The sequence below is a fragment of the Melospiza melodia genome, chromosome 3, assembly GCF_035770615.1.
Source record: "Melospiza melodia melodia isolate bMelMel2 chromosome 3, bMelMel2.pri, whole genome shotgun sequence".
Lineage (NCBI taxonomy): Eukaryota > Metazoa > Chordata > Aves > Passeriformes > Passerellidae > Melospiza > Melospiza melodia.
Genome location: NC_086196.1, coordinates 19728278 through 19749159, shown reverse-complemented (window position 1 = coordinate 19749159; position 20882 = coordinate 19728278). Strand labels below are relative to the sequence as shown.

General features: G+C 41.2%; 2 long non-coding RNA genes across 6 annotated transcripts in view; both read left to right on the top strand.

Annotated features, from left to right (window-relative positions):
- LOC134415486 (uncharacterized) overlaps positions 1 to 20882 on the top strand; it is a 184527-nt gene that overhangs the window by 36067 nt on the left and 127578 nt on the right. The window lies entirely within an intron of this gene.
- LOC134415487 (uncharacterized) lies at positions 609 to 18824 on the top strand. The gene is made up of 3 exons (XR_010027065.1): positions 609 to 726; positions 1508 to 1629; positions 17655 to 18824. It is a non-coding gene; the product is annotated as an uncharacterized LOC134415487 (long non-coding RNA).

The following is a 20882-nucleotide window of genomic DNA, read 5'->3' as shown; positions in this document are numbered from 1 at the left end:
ACTGGCCAAGGACCTGGGAAAGTATACAAGGAGAAAAAAAAAATCAGCAAGGAGAAGGTGCAGAAATGTCTCTAGTTTGAAGGTGAATCTCCATGTGCAGCTTACTGGCGGCACAGCGATCTTTGCCGTTGTCCACAGCTCCTTGAAGGCCCATCAATCTGAGAACAGGGTGTCCTACTTTCACTGACCTTTCTCGTGTATTGTGTGACCTGCACATACTGCCTGTGTCTGGGTTGCTTCAAAGAGCTGCTGGACTGCAGTTCTCCTTCTGGTGCCTCAGAGCACCAAGTTCATTATAAGCCTGAGCAGCAATTCCTGGTTCCAGGAGCTAGTTACACAAATGCCTTTCTTATTGGGAAAGGTGACGCATATTCATAATTGAAAAGAAGAAACAGTTAGAATATTGTCTTGTGTCTCTGCTACTACAGTATTATTCATAAATAACAATAATAGGGACCAGGCTGGAGGATGGAAGGTGAGCAGGAGTCTTTTGGAACTATCTCTAATAAGGATTAAAATGAAATGTGGTGTTGTATGGTGTTATAATTGGCCAGTGCAATTACATTTTGTTTATGTTATGGTAATGGAATTTATTTTCACAGATACACTTTGAGAATCATAAATGTTAAATGTACTGCAGAAGAGACCCTGACTGCACAGATGTATTTCCTTTGGACCTCTGTGGGCTTGGGAAGAACAGGGTTACATGCAAACGACTCTTGACAGGTTTTGTGGCATTGATTTGTGAAAGGGGCTGCTCTTTCATTTTCTGAGTATAATTACAGAATCTCACTGTTTTCTTTTTCTGTTATTGATGGCTGAAGGGCTTTCATAGCTGTGAATTTCATCACAGGAGAACTGTGATCTCTACCTTTCTAAATTGTGGTGACATGTTGCCATTGTCATTTGTACTAACGGCTTATACAGGTGGCAAGGAATCACTGCATGAATAAGAAAAGAAATGCATCTTCATTTTATTAATGAAAGAAGAAAAGGAGCTCATCTGGCTCCAGATTTATAGCTCTGAAGACTGAGGAACTTCAGTGTTGTTTAATTCAAATGGTGGAAATTAAATTTACTTTATACTTTCCTAGCAAACATATTCCCTACAGGAAGGCTCATGTTAGTCTGTTGGTCAATAGCACCAACTAATACTAATACCAGTACTGGTAATGTGGACAATTATCTCTAGTACTTGGAGGTGTCTTTGATCTGGAAAGGCTGAGTCCAAATTTGGAGGAGGTTAAGAACTGAAATGTGAATGTAAATTTTCTATTGCCTGCTCTCTGCAGTTTGAAAAGAATGTGGATTTTTGCGGATGAGAGAGAGCAAATTTTTAGTTTGGGATTTTAAAAAAATTTCAGATAAATGCTTTGTTTTCTTTCTAGCAGCATCTGAGCATGAATAACCCAAGCTCTTCTGTTTTCCTTGGGTTGCTTCAGCCCAAAGATCTACCAGACTTTAGGGAGGCTGAGTGACTTGACACCTGAACTCCTTTCCCCACCAGGCACTGACAGGAGCTGACAAGGAAAAGGTTACATGGGTACTTCAAGTTCTTGTTGCCACATCCTTCTGCAAGGAAAGAGGAAAGGCTCTTTGACTGATAAAATCTGCATAAAATCCTCTTTGGTAGGTGAGCACAGTAAATGTGGTAAGATAAATACAAATAAATCACTGTATGTCAAGTCAGCACCTTGCCACTGCTGGCCAAGCCCTCCTGCAGAGCTGCAGGAGCCCTTCTCCTGCTGGTTTGTCTTGTTTGCACACAGGTCACCTCACACTGTGATGTGGTACAAAGTCATCTGCGTGCCTGGGGCTGCAGGCGGCACATCCAGCCTGGAGCTGGCTGAAGGCCAGTCTGGGGCTGGGCTGAAGTCAGACCTCTGCTTGGTTACAGTTCAGGAGATACTCATGCTGATTCTGGACTGACAAAAATTGCACAATCCCCTGTGCATCTCTTCCCTTCTGATCCCTTGAGAGCTGAGGAAGTGGTTCCCAGAGTGAGGAAAAAATAGCAATATGTTTTGAAGAGCTCTTAAAGAGTTTTATTTTTTACATTGCTTGCAAGCTACTGCTGTGCTTATTTGCCTATCAATTCATTTTCTCTTTGCTGGTACATTTACTCTATATTTAGCACATTTTAAGAGGACAACTAGATTGTACAGACAGAAAATCACACAGTAGGGTCTTATTTACTCTTCTCTAATAACTGTGTTCATAAATCCAACCTCTCTCTGGAAAACTCATATACCTGTCTTTTCTTTCTCCCCTTTGATTCCTGTCCTTGCCTCTCTCTCCGTTGACAGCAGGCAGTAGGAGTTGCACTCAGTACCTCTGAATATTATGGTCCATTTACTTAAATGTGGATGCTGATATTAAATTTAAGGCATCCGAGTTTGACTCTTTTGTCTTACTTATGTTTTTGTGGTGGTCTGTTGTTTATACAGTTACAGTGAAAGGTATTTCCGTGATATTAAGATTTATGCCAGGGAGGAAAGCTGAGAGTGGCTGTTTATCTGAAATGCAGTTTCCTCGGTTATCTGGGTTTTGAAGGGGTCTTTATATGTTAAAATGTACTTAGACTAGCAGGTGATGATGTATTGAAAGCCTTTGCTGAAAAATATTTTGTAGGATGTTTTTGAGGACATACACCCAATTTTAACTTTTATAATTTACACTGTAATTTTATAAAAATTGTAATAAAATCTACATTGTATAATTAAAAGTGAAATGATATAATAAAACAATATGCAATTTATTCAAATATTTATTCAATGTATTTAAAAAAAGTCACTACACAGATCACCTGGCATAAAGTAAAATTAAGAATTATGAAAATCAAGCATTTTTATTGCACTCAAACTTCTTGTAACTAGAGTAAATGGTGAGGCAGAGGGAACTCATAGAATGGTTTGAGTTGGATTCCACAGAATGGATTGAGTTAAAGTTCATCCAGTTCCAACCTCCCTGCCATGGGATGGGACAACTTCCACTATCCCAGGTTGCTCAGAGCCCAGTCCAACCTGGCCTTGGACACTTCCAGGGATGGGGCAGCCACAACTTCACTGAGCAATGTGTTGCAGTGTCTCACCACCCTCACTACAAAGAATTTCTTCCTAACATCCAATCTAAACCTATCCTTATTTTGTTTAAAGCCATTTCTGCCTTGTCCTGTCACTACAGGCCCTTGCAAAAAGTCTCTCTCCTGCTCCCTTATAGCCCCTTTAGGTACTAGAAGGTGTTATAAGGTCTCTTGGAGCACCTTCTCTTCTCCAGGCTGATCAACCCACCTCTCTCAGCATTTCCTCACAGGAGAGGTTCTGCAGCCCTGTTGATTGTCTTAGTGGCCTCTTGTAGACTCATTCCGTTCCAGATGGGCCAGACTGAAAGAACCTGAAAACAGGATTCATCATAAAGTTCTGTAACTGGTCTTGAATGAGAAGTCCTACACTATTTTGTAGGTAGGCTGTGAAGTGGTAGGTGCACAGCTGCTCCAAAAACTTTCTACAATTTCTCTTGTATATTCAGGAAAAAGCTTGGACGTGGAGTGGTACAGTTATTCATGGTAAATGTTGAGTATTGCCTTATTTCTCAAGATTTTTTGTGATAATGTTTCTATGTATTGCAGATCAAACAGCCATGATTCTGCTTTCTACTTTAGTAGCTCTATCTTTGTTATCCTGTCCATTAAAAAAAGTGGAAAAAGCAGAATATATCAGCCTGATGGTGTGGAGAGAAACTGGTGAAGGAACTGAGAGTTGCTCTGTACCATCCTCTGTGAAAGCCAAAGCATATGTCTTTGCCATGCAGTACTAAATGTGTAGCTGCTTTGGGGTAACTATTACCTGTGAGATGCAGCTATTCCCGAGACTTAAGAGGGATAAGGTACCTAAACCCATTGAACTAATTTGGAAACACCAGTCTAAAAAACTGCATATTGTTTTACTATTAGCATTAGTGTAGTGAAGTATTTATCCTAGATTTTTTCCTGGAATAGCAATGGTTGTTAAGAAGCTGATTTTTGCATGCTGCAGGGAGGGAAAACCATACTCTTTTATTAATATTCTGTGTATGCAAATGTGCTCACTGCCATGAGAATGTTTTGATCATTCTATTAACCAAGCAATAAATACACAAAAAAGAGGTGGGGAACTGAGATTGTATTTTTTTTCTTACCAACCTCTCAGATAATCTGTTTCATAGGGATGTATGTAAAATGTAGGCACAACTTTCAGTGTATTTCAAGTCCATCACCCGCTATTTTCCTTTGGTGGTCTCACCACACTCAGGGAGATAGATGGGCATATCAGAAAATTATCCACACATAATTTGTCATATTTGGGCTCCAGTGACAACAGACTCTATGCTTTGGAAGAGCCTGGGGTTAGCATGGTAAGGAAAAGAAATAATTCCTTACCCTGAGGGCTTAGTTCTTCCCATGCAGCACAGAGGGCAGCTGAAAGCTGTGTGGGGAAACTAAACTGCTGAAGCATTTTGTGTTTAACGTGGCATGAGAATACGGATGAGATGAGTTGCCCTTCCTCACTGCCAACCTTTGAACTAAAGACTGAAAGAAATCCTGATGGGATTATTTCAAAAAGTTCCCCTGAAGAAAGTGAAGAGGTTACAGAAACAAAATCTATTATCCATCATCCCGTCATTAACAAAGTGGAAGGACTGGCAGAAGAATTGTTGGCCTAAACTTGAGACGTCAGAAAATAGGTAAGAAAAATAGACTGGGGAAATATTCTCTGGGAAGGAGAAGGGATTGGATGGTGCTGCTAGCCCTCTTCATCTCTCATTTTTAGGAGTCTATTATGTTATTTTGTAGAGTGAAGAGTGGTTGAAATGATTAATGGGCTGCAGGGCTTGATGTGTGAGCAGGCGGCCAAACCAGTGAATGCGTGCAGCAAGCTCAGCTGCAGGGAGGGATTCCTGAATGCTGCTGGCTGGGCAGGCAGGGGTGCTGCACCCTGCAATTTAAGGAGGTGTAATTAGCTGAAACAATACAACAGTCAGCCAAGAAAATCTTTCAACACAGCGTTTTATTGTGACTACCTGTGGTCTCTGCCAGGAGTGACAGCTCGCTCTGTGCCACTCGGCTGCAGTGCTGGCATCCGTGGCTCACTCACAGTCTCCAATCCCTCAGCACAGGTCCGGGCATGTGCTTTGCTCCCCCGTCTGGCTCTGTGGCCCCCTTTACCACATCATAGACACCCACTAACCCCCAGAAAGGCCAGAAGATTGTTGCATCCCATACTGTGTTTAAATGACAAGAGACCATAGGTCAAAAGGGAAAAATATTGCAGATGAAAAGAATAGGCTGGATTAGACAGAAGAGGTGCATAATACTAATTTCAGAAAGGTCTCTGCAGGTATGAGGGCTCTGCTGACACCACCCTTGGAGAAACCAGCTGGGGTAGAAGGACTCCTCCTTCATGACCATCCCCTTCTACCTGCCAAGCCAGACCAGCTGCCAATTCAGCTGCAGATTTGGAGCAGGAATTGAGAGCAGCAGATGTTGCAGCCCGCTGAAAGCTTGCTGGTGGCTGAGTGTTTGAACTCCTAGAGAAGAACTCTTGCAGAGACGGCCACTGGCTGACTGCAGGATTGCAGCATGCCATAATTTTGGATGATTTCAGTGTTTTACTGTGAAACTTCCTCATGGAGGAAAATATATCAGGATCTTCCTAGCACTCTGTAAAACCACACAATCAAAGTTGGTCCTGCCTCTCCACTACCTTGCTGGATTCTTGCTGAAGTGCTGCAGTGTTGTTGGTAGTTGCTTTGTCCTGTGCCGTTTTTGGAAAAGTGATGGGACTTTTTATATGTGCAGTTAGATTGGAGTCTATTTGATCTCTAAGCAAAGGAGAGAGGAAATTTTATTTTGTGAGCATGTTCTGTCCAGGAGAGGGGAGGGAATATATTTTTTTTAAAAAGGAAAGAGAACATTATCTGGCTTTTTTGCTTTTATCCTGTCACAATCATGTCCCATAAACCCTTAGATATGAAATAAAACACGCTCAGTTTACTCTTGCTTTAGGCCCACATTCTGTCCAAATAAGTCTCACAGAAAGTGAAACCACAAAAACTCCACTGTGTCACACCAGAGGCTCAGCTGCTCCAGCACTACCCTTTAACATTTCCCCATTATAGCTTGTAGAAAGGTTTCTTATCCACACAGCGGGTTTCAACAATGGGATAATGCTGTTTTCCATTTTACCCTCTGCCTTGTGCTGCTAATTATTAATAGTCTCTTTGTCATTCTGGCCACTGCTGAAGATTGAGGTGAAGTTTTCAGAAAACAATCTAGTGTGAGGCACTGCTGGTTATGTAAAGTTGTTCCTCACTGTGTTCATTGCTTGGCACTTGTTAACTCTTAATTTTGTCTGTGCTCCCTGTGGCTGGCTTTGGTTGATTGCAGGTTCTGCCTGTGATGCTGCATGATGGCAACTAAATTATTTGGTTTTTCCTTTTTCTCTATTTGCTGATGAGACTAATTAACTTGATAGAAACATGATAAAATAATATATTAATGTCATTGTAAATCTGTTTTATTCTTCTTTCCAAAAGCTGTGATGCTAATCTCCAAGGTAAATGAGTATGGTATTTTATTCTACATTGCAAAAGACGTGATGGAGATTGTGACTGTTGTGTAATATTAATACAAATAGGGTCAGCTGTACATAGTTTGTCTGATGCTCCTGTTTTGCTTCTCTGTCTTTTTTATTTTACCTCCTTAGACCTTGTAGTTATTCAGTGATTTTTTTTATTAAATTATTTATTGTAGCCAGATGATTGATGTTGTTTCACTTTGGTTCTTTGCAGCTTCCCAATTCTTTAGTTGTCAAAATGACAAGCACTCAGTGATTAATTAAAACCTTGATTTTGCTCTGTTATTGTTCATCTTCAGTCAAATACAAATTCTTATGTATTCCAGAAAATAATAAATATTCCCCAAATGCAGGTTTCTAAACTTTAGATCAAGGAAAACCTTCAATTATTTTTCATTATTAATTTTTTATTATATTTAAATTTTTATATATGCACACATGTATATATATAAAAAATTTCTTGTGAAAAAATGGTAAATTGAAATCTTTATATAAGAAAACTGCCAGCATGGACTGATGTTGGTTGATAACCTCTGTAAACTTCCTCATAGAACTCTTTTTTTTCTGAGAAAGCTGAGACAAATTAGGAATTAACTTGCCGGGACTGACAAACCCCCTCACTCTAACTGGAATTAATTTTAGTGCCTTTTTTTGGTACTGTGGACATACAGCATGCCTTTCTCTCAGTTACATTGAAGTGTTTGTTGTTGAAACATACATCTGAATTATTTACCTTAAGTCCTCTTTATAGCTGATTGAAAGAAATAAGCACTGTCAAAGGTGCAATTTGCCTCATATTGAAGGAGACGTCTTGGATGACTTGGATTGACATTTGGATGGATGGGCAGAGTCCAATGGGATGGAGTTTAATAAGTCCAAATGTTGAGTCCTGCATTTGGCCACAATCACCCCCTGCAATGTTATAGGCTGGGGATGGTGTGGTTGGACAGTGCCCAGGCAGAAAGGGACCTGGGGGTGCTGGTGACAGCCGCCTGAACATGAGCCAGCAGTGCCATGGTGGCCAAGAAGGCCAATGGCTCCTGGCCTGGATCAGGAGCAGTGTGGCCATCAGGAGCAGGGAGCTCATCCTTCCCCTGTACCCAGCACTGGTGAGGCCACACCTTGAGTGCTGTGTCCAGTTCTGTGCCCTCAGTTTGGGAAGGACATTGAGACACTCGAACGTGTCCAGAGGAGGCAACGAGGCTGGAGAGGGGCTGGGAACACAAACCCTGTGAGGAACAACTGGGGGTGTTCAGCCTGGGGAAAAGGAGACTCAGGGGTGACCGTATCACTCTCTACAGCTTCCTGAAAGGTAGTTGTAGTCAGGTGGGGTTGGTCTCTTTCTCCAGGCACTTATTGACAGAACAAGAGGACAGAGTCTCAAGCTGCATCAAGGGAATTAGAGGTTGGATATTAGGAGGAAGTTTTTCATAGAAAGAGTGATAAAATATTGGAATGACCTGCCTGGGGAGGTGGCAGAGTCAACATCCCTGGATGTGTTTAAAAAGAGACTGGATATGGCACTTGATGCCATGGTTTAGTTAAGGTGTTTAGGGCATGGGTTGGACTTGATGATGTTGAAGGTTTCTTCCAACCTAGTGATTCTGTGTGATCTAGCAAGGTGTGCTGAAGTGCATCCTGCTGCCTGGTAAGAATGAGACAAGCTTTGACATTGGGTCAAACAGTTCCCACTCAGAGATATTGGCACATGGGCTAAGGTGACTGATCTATTTTGTGTAGCTGGACACAGAGCAAGCAGCGTCTCCCAATTCCTGTATTGGGCCTGGGAAAGGCTTCTCCTGTCCTATCCTGATATATGCAAAAGCTTAGTGGCAGTGAGAGCTGCTGGGAATGGCAGAACAGATTCCTTTGAATGAAGTCAGACCATTCAATGTGCAGAAACACACCGGCCCAAGCTGGTGCAGCCTTTTCAGCGTTGGGGTGGGACCCTGCGCAGAGCTTTCTGAGGGTGTTGGAGGGAAGATATTGCAATGGAAAAGCACTGAGTGTTCGCCACGGGTGGGCTACTTGACCAGCATGCCAATCAGCCTTTACCCCTGGAGCAGCCACTCCTAATTCCTCTCGGGAAGAGCTGATGGGTTGGCTGGAAATGCTTTAAGGTATGTTTGGCTTTCTGGAATTGCTTTCACAGACCAATTTCTTTTTCATGGGGTCTCATGTGAGAATAAACTCATTAACTTTCTGGTATGATTCCCTGAATGGCTGACTCATGAATTCTTCTAAAGTTTCAAATTTTCCTGTACGTAGCACATCAGATTTTGCTGGTAAACTGAATTTAGCCTTCTTTTCAGTCTTTGTTTAGGTTTTTTATCTAATTTATGCTGGTGCTTCTCATTTCTTGCTTCCTCTGCTTCATGTTCCCAAAGATGTGATTGACTGCACCTGAAGTTACAGCTTTTTGGCCTGTTAGAAAAAGAAATGAATTTGCCCCAGTAAATTACTAAGCTAAAATTCATATGATAATACTTTTGCTGATTGGTTATAGTCTTCCATTTTGAAAAACTCAATAAAATCTTAATTAGGAGAAAAAACCAGATAAGTAAAAAGCAAGTAAAAAAAATTTAAAATGTCCTGAAGTTCCCTACTCTTTATCAATTCCTTTGATGGTATTGAATAGATACTTACCCTGCTTTGGAACTCTACAAATGTCATTTCTGAGCTACTGATTCTGCTAAAAGGATGAGGATCAGATGAGGAAAATTCAAGGTAGGAAAGAATGTGTCCACTGCCGAAGTGAATACCTGTGCATATTCCATAAAAGAGTTCTGCATATGTGATTTTTAAATTTTTGCCAGCCACTCTGATGTCTTCCTGATGTATTGTTATACATGGAATGACCTTTACATGTAGTTTCAGTTGTAGAGTGTAAAGAAACCTCCCCACCATTCTGCATCGTGAATGTGCACAACAGAAAGGGATGAAGAGATTTCTTCCTGTTGTAAAATCTGTTTGACTGTATTGAACTCAAAAGAATGAGAGACAGCAAGAAAAAAAATTCGACAAGTTCCTCCCACCCCTTTTATTGCCAGAAAAATTAATTGCATGTTTCCTATGAAGCAAAGCACAATAGGGTTTTATGGTACATTTCCTGTGGTTTTGTTACGCTGCCACTGAAAATACAGAATTTTCTGCAGGTATGTTTACGTGGTGTTAAGCATTTCTTCACAGAAATTTGAACAAATGCTCAAGGCTCAGATGAAGAAGGGGTTTAGGTGTCATGAGACTCAGAGTGGCAACTAAGTAGGGGCAAGGCTTTGCTAAGGACTGGGTTAGGGGCCATTCTCTGTCCATGATGCCATGGAACAGATTATTTTGCTTAGATAAACCCAGGTTAAACACTCAATGTCACTTTCCAGTCCATATAGCAATATTTCTACTTTCAAACTACATTTGGGACCATCTTTAGGGCTGGGAGAGCTCCTGGGTGATGGCCAGGCATTGGCAGGGGGACAGGGAGTTGGCAAAGGCCATATCAAGGACATGTCTGATGCTTGACATGTCTGGATGATCACATGATAGTGTTTGAACCTGTTCACTCAGTTTTCTTTCTTTTTTCTTTTATTTTTATCTTTTTTCCTGTAAAGCGGACACTGTGTCATATGGATTAAATGGGAAAGGGCTCAAAAAGCAAGGTAGGGATGACCTAAAGTGGGGGGCACTGGGACACCCAAGCCAGCTAACAAAATCCAGCAAAGGGGTGATATCCCCCAAGGGTCAATATTATGTCTGTGTTGTTTAACTAATTCCTCAATGACCTGGATGAGGGAGTAGAGACCCTTCACAGGGATTTAAACTCACTCCATTTGCTGTCTTTATGAGAATTTGAAGCTGGATGTAGCTAAAAAACACTTTTGTGCCTTCCCACCTGCTGCTGTGCCTTTTTGCAACAAATGAGGTTGCCTTGTCTTTTAAAATATTTGTGCTCTACCTTTATTAAAGATAATGGGAAATTTCCCCTTATGCCAATGGAGTCTATCTGTCAAACTTGAATACAAAGAACATGTAATTCTACCCTGTAGGCGGGATCAGAATATTGTCACAGTACTTTACAAAATATTTAGATCAAAATAGTTAAATCCTGTCAGATTTAGCATGATGTTTGAGGGTATTGTTTATCTCTTCCACAATCAATAAGGCTGAGGTTTTCAAAAAAATTGTTACATTCAAAAATAATCATCCTTATGCACAAACAAAAATTGCATGAAATTTCCTAAGTCTAACAGCCCCAATGTTTGGGACATTTGATTTTTTAAAAATATATTTTAGCTTTAAATGGATCATTTTATATGTAATGTTTGGATACTTTCAAAGATTGAAAAATATTGTTGCATGGAAACTGAACAAACTTTTTAATGTAGTTTTCATGAAAAAAGTTTGAGTTACAAGCCTTTAACACTGCTTAATATTTTTGCCTGAGCTAAAGGGCTAGCTAAGCTTGTTTGGTACTTCAGATTCTGTGGTGGATATCCCATCCCTGGAAATGTTCAAAGCCAGGTTGGATGGAGCTCTGAGCAATCTGATCTGGTGGAAGATGCCCCTGCCCATGGCAGGGGAGCTGGAAATGGATGAACTTAAGCAACCCAACCATTCTGTGATTCTATGGTTCTGAGTGGAAGCAAAAATGCAGGGAAAATATGATTCCCACATCTTGAAGTATCTTCTCTGAGTTGAAGTCTGGTTTGGATCAATCTTGGTTCCTTGGAAACTGGAAGAGCTGAGGCAGATTTCCTGTGTGCTGCTGTCAGGAGTTTTGAGGGGAGCTTAGTTTGGCCATCCCTTGCCTCTCCCAGGAGAGGGCTGCAAGGACTGAATCAGGACTCTTCTGTGCTGCATGTTATGAAGGCAGTGGTGCTCAAACTGTTGTCACAATTATCATCAATGACAAAGAGGAAGAAGAAAGAAAGGCTTGCTTTGAGTACACTTAGAAATTTCTGATTCTCTGACCTTGATCAAATCCTGCTCAGGTTTGTGAAAACCATAGCTGAAGTAATCTCAGCAGTCTCTCAGAACATTTTGAGAATGTGTGGAGGTGGATTAAGTTTTGGAAGACTGGAAAAGGGCAAACATAAGACAAATTAAAAAAAAAAAAAAAGTCAAAAGGGAAGCTTACAGAATGATGGGCCAGATCTTTATGTTGGAACAGGAGAGATAAAGAAATCCAGCAGTACTTTTGTAGGGCACCTAAAAGTACACCAGATGAGTAAGTAGCAAATTTGTTGGCAGTATGCAGTGAGTGTTAAATCATTTGTCAGGATTTAATCATATCAGATCAGTCCAAAACCTTTTTATGTGAAGTAACATGCCTTAAGGGTATAGACATGGTATAGCTAGGCTTTGCTCAGGGTCTCACATAACTCAGGCAGTTGGGGTTACTTGTAGAGTGGGGACAAAGGTGTCTGGGGAGGCTGCATTCAGAGCAGCTGCCAGCACTTCGCTGTCAAACTGCTATGATGAATTGAGGATCTAGGCTAGGCTTAGTAAGTTCAGTGTTTTCATTATAATCCAATACCAGGTCTCTGGAATATGCTTATTAAACCTGCAAGTGAAATGTATCTGAAAGAGCAAACAGATTGAAAGATGAGAATTAATTCAGAATTACCACAATTGAAAGAAATAGTTTTGAAAACAACACAGAATTTAATTAAAACAAAAGTATGGTTCTGGACTTAGGTGAGGATAAACAGCTGAGAAAATACAATAGGAAAAACAGATAAAACAGGTCTTGCAAAGACGTATTTGGACAGTACAGTGGGTCTCCTAATGAATGTAGGTTAAGAGTATTATGCTGTGCCCTGCAAGGTTTGGGTGGCTGACAGCAGGGGGGCTACAGGGGTGACTTTTGTCAGAAGCTGTCAGAAGGTAGCACCTTTGGGATAATGTATTTTAGAAGAGGGGAAAAAGCCTGTGCAACTACAGCTGGAGAGAGGATTGAGAATACGAGAGAGCAGCAGCTCTGCAGGCAGCCAGGTCAGTGGGGAGAGGCAGGGGTGCTCCAGGTGCTACCCTGCAGCTCCTGGTGCAGCCCACGATGGGGCAGCCGTGCCATGGAGGCCCACGGGGGAGCAGAGGTGCACCTGCAGCCCAAAGGTGGCTGTGACCCTCTGGGAAGGCCATGCTGGAAGAGGCTCCTGGCAGGACTTGCTGCTCCATGGAGAAAGGAGCTCATGCTGTGCCTGACCTGCTGGCAGGACTTGTGATCCTCGGGGGTACCCACTCTGGAGCAGCCTGTTCCTGAAGGAACCAGAGCCTGTGGAGGGAGCCATGCCAGAGCAGTTTGTGCAGAACTGTAGCCATGGAGAGGACTCAGCTGGAGGAGTTCATAGAGGACTGACGTCCTTGGAAGGGACCCCACACTGGAGCAGGGAACACTGTGAGGAGGCCTCCCCCTGAGGAGGAAGGAGCAGCAGAGACAACGTGTGATGAACTGACCACAGCCCCCAATCCCTTGCCCTTGAGGTGCTGGGAGGAGGAGGTGGAGGAATGCAGGGTGAAGCTGAGCCTGAGAAGAAGGGAGTGGTGGTAGGAATGTGTTTTAAGATTTTAGTTTTATTTCTCATTACCCTATTCTGGTTTGGTTGGTAATAAATTAACCTGATTTCCCCAAGTGGGTTCTGTTTTGCCCATGACAGTCACTGATGAGCGATTTCTCTCTGCCCTTATCTATGCCTATGAGACTTTTATTATATTTTCTCTCCCCTGCCCAGCTGAGGAGGGCAATGACAGAGTGGCCTTGGTGGACACCTGGCATCCAGCCAGGGTCAGCCCACCACACAGCTGCATAGAGGTCAAACATCACACTGGGATTTATAAACAGCAGCATAGTCCATAAAATTTGCAACATAATCCTTCTTCACAGCATTGTTATGGTTTCTTAGAAGTGAACCAGCTGGCAGGAGTACAGAGGGAGTCTATGAGGAAAGCCTAGGAACCTACAAAGGATGGGGTGTTTGGTGTCCTTAGAACACACAAGATAGAAAGAAAACATTATATGAGTGTATAAATACATGAAAAAAGATGCAAAAAGAATGGCCGTGAAGAGTAAGGCAAAAACTAAATCTCAAGCTGCAGACAGAGAATTTTACTTAGAATTTTAGGAGTGATAAAGGTATTCCTTTTCTCATAGTAGAAATTGGTAGGCATTTTGGATGCTTAAGAAAGTTTCACAATGCTCAGAACTTAGAAATATTAAAGAATAGGCTCAGCAAGCAGGGATAAGATAAATTGTGATTATGATGGGTAGAGTACTTCCTTGTTATAGAAAGAAAAATGAACTAGATAATCAGTTTGAGTGCCTTCTAACCGGTCTATGTTTGTGCAATTTTGTTGTCTGTCTAGATCTGGTACAGGGGAAAAAAGTACAACAGCAAATTCTCTCCCCTTTTTCTTATCTGCCTTATCTGCACCATTCCTTTTTCCCTGCAAGTCCCTAGGAGGTCCAGAGAGCATGAGCAGAGTTGCAGGTGCTCCTCTATCATAGTGATGAGTAATATTTCTAAGTGATAACAGTAATTATAAATATATGTATAATATATATATATAGAAAGCACCAATCTGTGCTTGAATGTTGAGCTGCTGGAGGGTCTGAAGGCTAAAGAGAGGGATCTGGACAGGCTACATTGATGGGTTGAGGCTGATGGTGTGAGGTTCAAACAGGCTAAGTGCTGGGTCCTGCACTTGGTTCACAACAACCCCTGCAGTGCCACAGGTGGGGGCAGAGTGGCTGGAAAGGTGCTCATTGCCAAAGGACCTGGGGATGCTGGGGACAGCAGCTGAACATGAGCCAGAGTGTGTCCAGGTGGCCAAGAAGACCAATGGCACCTGGGTTGTGTCAGCAATATTGTGGTCAGTGGGACCAGGACAGTGATCATCCCCCTGTGCTGGGCACTGGTTGAGGTTGCAGCTCAAATCCTGCGGTCAGTTTTGGACCCCTCTCTGCAATAAGGATGCTGAGATGCTGGAGCATGTCCAGAGAAGGGCAGCAGAGCTGGTGAAGGGTCAAGAGCACAAATCTGATGAAGAGTAGCTGAGGTAATTGGGGGTGTTTAGCCTGGAGAAAAGGAGGCTCCATTATAATTCTCTGCAACTCTGAGAAAGGAGGTTGTAACCAGGTCAGTGTTGGTCTCTTCTCCCAGGTAACAAGCTATAGGATGAGAGGAAATAGCCTCAAGTTGTGTCAAGGGAGGTTTAGATTGGATGTTAAGAAACATTTCTTTACTGAAAGTGTTGTCAAGCACTGGAACAGGCGGCCCAGGGAAGTGTTGGAGTCACCATCCCTGGTGACTGGAGGTGTTTAAGGATGTGATGATGGGGCACTTATAGACATGGTTCAGTGATGGGCTTGTCAGTGCTGGGCTCCTGGTTGAATCTGATGATCTTCTAACCTAAGCAATTCTAAGATTCTATATTTGTTGTTGGTCAATGGTCAATGAAGCAAACAGTTTATTCAGACATTATAAAAATGTTCGGACTCCCAAAGGCTGAGCTTCTACTGAAATTACTGTGAACTTCAAACTCCTGAGATTTCTGCAGTTTAGATTCTTCTGCAGAAACCTTTAATGGTCTTTAAAAGGATAAATTATTTTTATTTAAGCATTGCTTATGTTCAAATCAGAGCTGACATTTTGAAAAGTCAATGTACAATGAAATGCCAGAAAAATATTTGTTAGTCTTCTTGTCATTTGTGGTCATGCTACCCCTCCCCCCTTTTTTTTTTCTTTTTGCAAAAACAGGAAGATATTAACCTCTTGTATGTCTGCAGTCAATGTAAGAACTCCTATTCCCTAGTGATCTTCAAAGCAAAAATACCTGGAATAAACATGAGGGCTGTGCTATGTCATAAAGAGTCATGATTCTTCCTTTAGCACAGACTTTAAGAAAAACAAGCAAACTGCAAACAAAGACCATGACAGCCTTTCTTCCTGATGTCTGTACATGTATATAGGTGGATCTTTCTTTTGATGCTGCAATAGTAAATAACAGATTTTGCTGTACACTTGGAAGACTTCAAAGCTTCCTGATGCTTTCAATTTTATTAAAATGTTCCACAGCCAGGTTTGTTCAATATGTTTTTTGAATTTCCTTGGCAATATCACTCACTATCTGTGCTTTGAAATGTTAGTGGGTTTTTTGTTTGTTTCCTTGTTTGTTTTTGTTCTTGGTTCCTTGTTTTCATTTGATTATTTGACCATACTACTACCATTAACAGCCAAATAAACTATGAGAGAAAACACTAAACCCTGCAAGGTGTTGCTGTTGCTCTGAAATAATTACTGCAGAGCACTGGTGGCCACAAGGATCCTTCAAAGGTGAGTAGTTGGCAGCTGGATAATAAACTCTCTTCTGAATTAGTCTCTGTTTAGATTTCTGATGGACAGGGTGAAATGGGCTTGTTATTTCCCTTTAATGGTGTGTATGAGGGCCAGATACAGCTGAATTCTTTTCACACAGCAGATTGCAGAGACTGCTGCCTAGCTATGGGTGGGATCTGCAGTTATGATTTGGCATTTCTTTCCCCAGTGGATGGTGGTGTACAGTGGATATAAATGTCTATTTCACCATGTGGAGCTACAAAGTGTTCCCAGCACTGGCTGGGGAATGAGTGCAGAGATGAGAGGCTCTGTGGTGGGACTGTGGCTAAAGAAGGCCTATAAGGTTTCTCAGAAATCTGCTGCTGCTGTCTGCCCTTTCCTTCACTGTGGATGCCACAGTTCTCTGGGTAATTGAAGACACCATCTGACATAATTCTGAAGTATTTTCATAGTAATTTCTTCAAATGTTGGTAAGCAAGAGTGAATTCTCACACCTGTTTTAGGTACTGCATCTTTTTTTTTGCCATCACTGCTTACTAAATCAAGCAGCCTGAGGGGTCAGAGACAGTTGTACAAGTCCTTATCTTTTACATGGAATGTCTTTCCTTTTCCAGCTGTTGCTGAAATATTGAAATTATGGGAATATTTGTTTAGGGCAGGCCTAAACCACAAATATTTTTGTGGGTTTGGACAAGCAGTTTGTAATTTTGGAAATTCTTTTAAGGATGAGCCTGAATTTCCAAGCTTATAATTGTTTTTTTGATTTGGACTCATCCCTAAATTTTATTCCCACTTCTATTTTTATTCTCTCATGAAAGGACAGAATATCTAAAAAAAACCCAAATAAAGCAAGTTCAGAAAAGAATGAGAAAAAAATTAGCCACTCTTCCCTTCTTCCAAACTTCCTTTTATGAGGAGGATATGTCTCTGAAAGTCTGCAAAGACTTTTGTGAGCAAAAGACCTATAGGAATTCTACCTTGACTCAAGTGTTCCACTCTTTCTTCAAACCTCTTGCTATGGTGATGTCCAGGCCCTCCTTCTTCTGTGTATATCATACATAAGTATCTCATACAGTTCATATATGTCTTACTGGTACATGGTTTGATGTGATTCTTCAATCTGCTTGTTGTTCCTCATACTTCAGGAATAAAGACATTTGTTGAAATGTGAAGGTGATTATTTCAAAATGGGTAAAAAAAGGGAATGGACAAGCGACCCAGCATTTGAGGGTAGAACTCATGGAATTCTGAGCATTATGGGATAGATTCTCAGGATTATGAGATAGATAACAAGGACATCTAGGATACAAGCTCTTACTACCATTTCTGGTAATGGTAGTAAGTAACATTTCTGGAAGGAAAAAATAATCCTGCTTAAGATTTAAGATCCTGCTTAAGCATTTAAGGCTGACTCTAACTCCAAGGGATTAGGCTGATATCTTTATGAAAGCAGAATATTTTTATCTTTTCTTAAAGCCTCCTCTGAAACATCTTGTGATCGTCATGAATAGGGATAAGATATTGTAATAAATCAACGTGAGCTGAGGCGACTTTTACTGGGCTATGCAGTCCCTCCTATCACTATGGCTGATCAGAGAAAAAGAAAACTGAAAGGAGCCCTTGGGTACCTCTACTATCCCTTGTACAATTTTGCTACAAAATGTCTTCCCTGTAAAGAACAAAATGTTCCATTTTTCTCTCTCTTTTTCAGACAATTGCATCTTCTATCTCGAAATTATCTCTAAAATATCCCAAAGCGATGGTATTCAATATGGTGGTGACCAGAAGGCACTGTTTTGCAAGTGCAGAAGAAAACTGATTTGGAGTGAGATGGAATTTTCCAGACACTATCTTTTATATTTAACAGGTGATGTGAGCACTGATTCTGGCTGCTGACAGTGATGTGAAAGCATGGAAGATACAGAATTGTTCCCCTGTCTGCTGCTGGGAAAGTGCTGGGAGCAGAACCTGGTCCTTGGAGAGCTCCAAGGGCAAGAAAACGAGGAGGTTCTGCTCCCCAAATTCCTTGACTATCTTGTACATTTTTAAAAAGTTACAGAGAGGAATCTAAGGGAGAGGAACCTATGGACTCACAGGGTCAAAAGCACCAACCAGAGCGAGCACAGAAAACGAGCAGGGCAAGTCCCTGTTTTGTGCAAACCCTTGCCCCACCTCCTCAGATGTTTTCCTGTCTACTGATGCCATCAGTATCTGGTTTACAGCAAAAGCATTGCTCTGTCCTCCTCACAAGCAGCCCATCACCAGAGGTGGGAGCTGCACATACATATTCTGGCCCTTCCCCCACAAATACTTCTCATTAAGTGTGACAGGCTTCTGAAGAAGTATTGTTACTTGTAAATAAAATATGGTTGCTAAGAGACACTATGATTAACATGCTGACAATACAACCTTCTTTGATTGTTTGGGCACCAATTGTCTGCTTCTGTAATCTGTGAGGAAATAATTTTTTGGAGGAGATTTGTCAGGCTGAGAAAACTAGGTTTTTTTAGATTCTTTTAAAATTAAATTAGAGTCTAGTGTTTCCATACAAAGAAAGGGTCTCCAAGCCATAACTCTTCTTATTTTTTTTTTTTTTTTGGCACATCACGAGTTTTGTGTTTCTGTTTATGTTAATTTTTCAGCTAGGAAAATAAGGTTAGCGTTAATAATGTATCTGTCAAAATATTCGAATAAAGAAAACTGGAAGCTTGGGCTCATTAAATTTTCATGTATAAATTCTATATATTAATTTTCTTTTTGCTGGTTCTAGTCTCATTTTAAATTTCTCCTCCTCTCAAATTCTTCCAGCTATTTGGGACTTTTGAAATTAACTTTTTTGATCTACATCTAGAAACCACTCACACCGTTATTCCTGATCCTGTAAGGGATTTGATTCTTCTTTTCCATTAGGGGGAGACAGAAGATGGTGGTGATCCTTCTTTTTCCAGTAGATTGCCTCTGGTGCTAATGGGTGAGGCGTGGTGAAAGGAGATGAGCACACAGAACTCATCCTTCTCAGGCTGAAAATTACCCTTCTCACCTCCTGTAACTGGATGTGTAACTGCACTTGCATATGTTGCAACAGATGGTGTTTCACTGAAGAATGGCTGAAAACGGCACCTTCCTACCAGTGTTTCTGCCTGCTGTGTGTATTTAGAGTCATGTCTTCTTACTACAGTGTTTAAAAAGAAGTTGGATTGCCTATTAGCCTTGCAGAGCCAACTGAGAGATGATGGGTGGCATCTCTTTTCTGCTAATGTTAATGGTATTCCAAGCACAAAGCACCTGTGCTAGCACATGGAAAACAATGGTTCTGCACAGGTTCCTGTGTAGGCACAGCCTGCAGGCAGTGAAGATGCCTGCTGGAACCCAGTTCAGCCTGGATGCCCTCTGTGGTGGTGACAGATACAAAGATAAAAATCCCTCTTCTGAGACCTTGCAGCAAATGTTCATTTCCAGAACTTCAGAAAAATAAACTTACGGTACTTTTATTTCTATTTGGGGATGGACTAAACCATAAGTTTTGCAACACAACACCTGTGTGTTCACTGTTCTGTGTGTAATAAACATGGATGATTATGGCAGAAGTGAGAGAAGGGTGCCTTGCAGTAGCTATACTCCACGTTAAAAATAAACTTAAATGCATGGATGTTTACCTACTGTTTGGAAAGTGCTATGACTTTCAGAAGGAGCTGAATGCCCTAGAAGATAAGCAGAAGAGTAAAGAAAATAGGTGATTTGTAGTCTGTCGAGCCATACAAAGAAAGGTAATGGTTTTGCTGTTAAACACACAGACACAAAATCAAATTTCCCTTTCCACCAAGTGCAAACAGATTACATCTAACCAGTGTAGCGTTACTGAAATAAATGCTCCTGGGTTCTATTGGACAGTTGGCTGAAACCCTGAGGTATGATATTTGAGCACAGTCATTGGTGACGTGCATATCTGCCCACGCAGTGATTGTGCTGAGGAACACAGGTAATCCTGGTTATCATATGGCACATATGCATTGGGGGTAGAGAAGATGGTGCTCTCGGTTTGACAGATTTCACCACAAGAAGGGTGGCCTGTGACTGTCTAATCTAAACCCCTCCTCATGCTGGAGATGTAATTTCTCTGAAAAGCTGAATTATGCCACTTCAGAAAGCTGTTTAAACCCATCTTAACAACTCAGACTAACTGTGAGCTGGTACCTCATAAAATTTCATTTTCTATGTTGTGTCTTATTTAATTTTCTATGCTATGTCTTATTTCAAGGTTAAATTTTCTAACTCCAGCTTCCAGACATTATGTCTAATTATGATTTTGTCAGCAGGTTTGAGAATCATGCTACTGGATGGTGTTTTCATGTGTGAGGATCTGTACAAACACCTCAAGTCAGCTTTCAGCCTTCTCTGTTAAATTAACAGAACTTTTTAAGACTCGTAACTTAATATTTGTTTTCCAGTCTCTGGTTTAACTTGTGTGGTTTTTCAAGTTTTAGAACAGCAGTAACACTTCCCTGCTTCTATTTGACAATCACATTTTATATAACCAAGGATCATATTAACCATTTTGTCAAAGCATTACTTTGAGAGCCTATTTTGAGATGATTATCCACAATGACTCACAAGCCCGTTCCTGAGATACTGCTTTCCAAAAAGAGAGTCTCACTGTACCTATAGTTTGTATTCCTGGTCCCCAGATGCATTGTTCTGTATTTGAGTGTCCTTAAATTAATTTTGTTGGAAATTAACTGTTTCAGCAGAGACTTCAGGTAACTCTGCACCAAAGCCTCCTCTCTACTTCCTACAATCCTGCTCTGTTTTGTTCATATGTTCTTTCTAGTCCACTGCTCCTTCTCTAGATGGAGCAATGGCTATTTGGGGGAAGCTTGTAGAAGCACTTGTGCTCGCTGATTTCTTTATTACCATTTTCTGAACACTGTGAGATATTTTA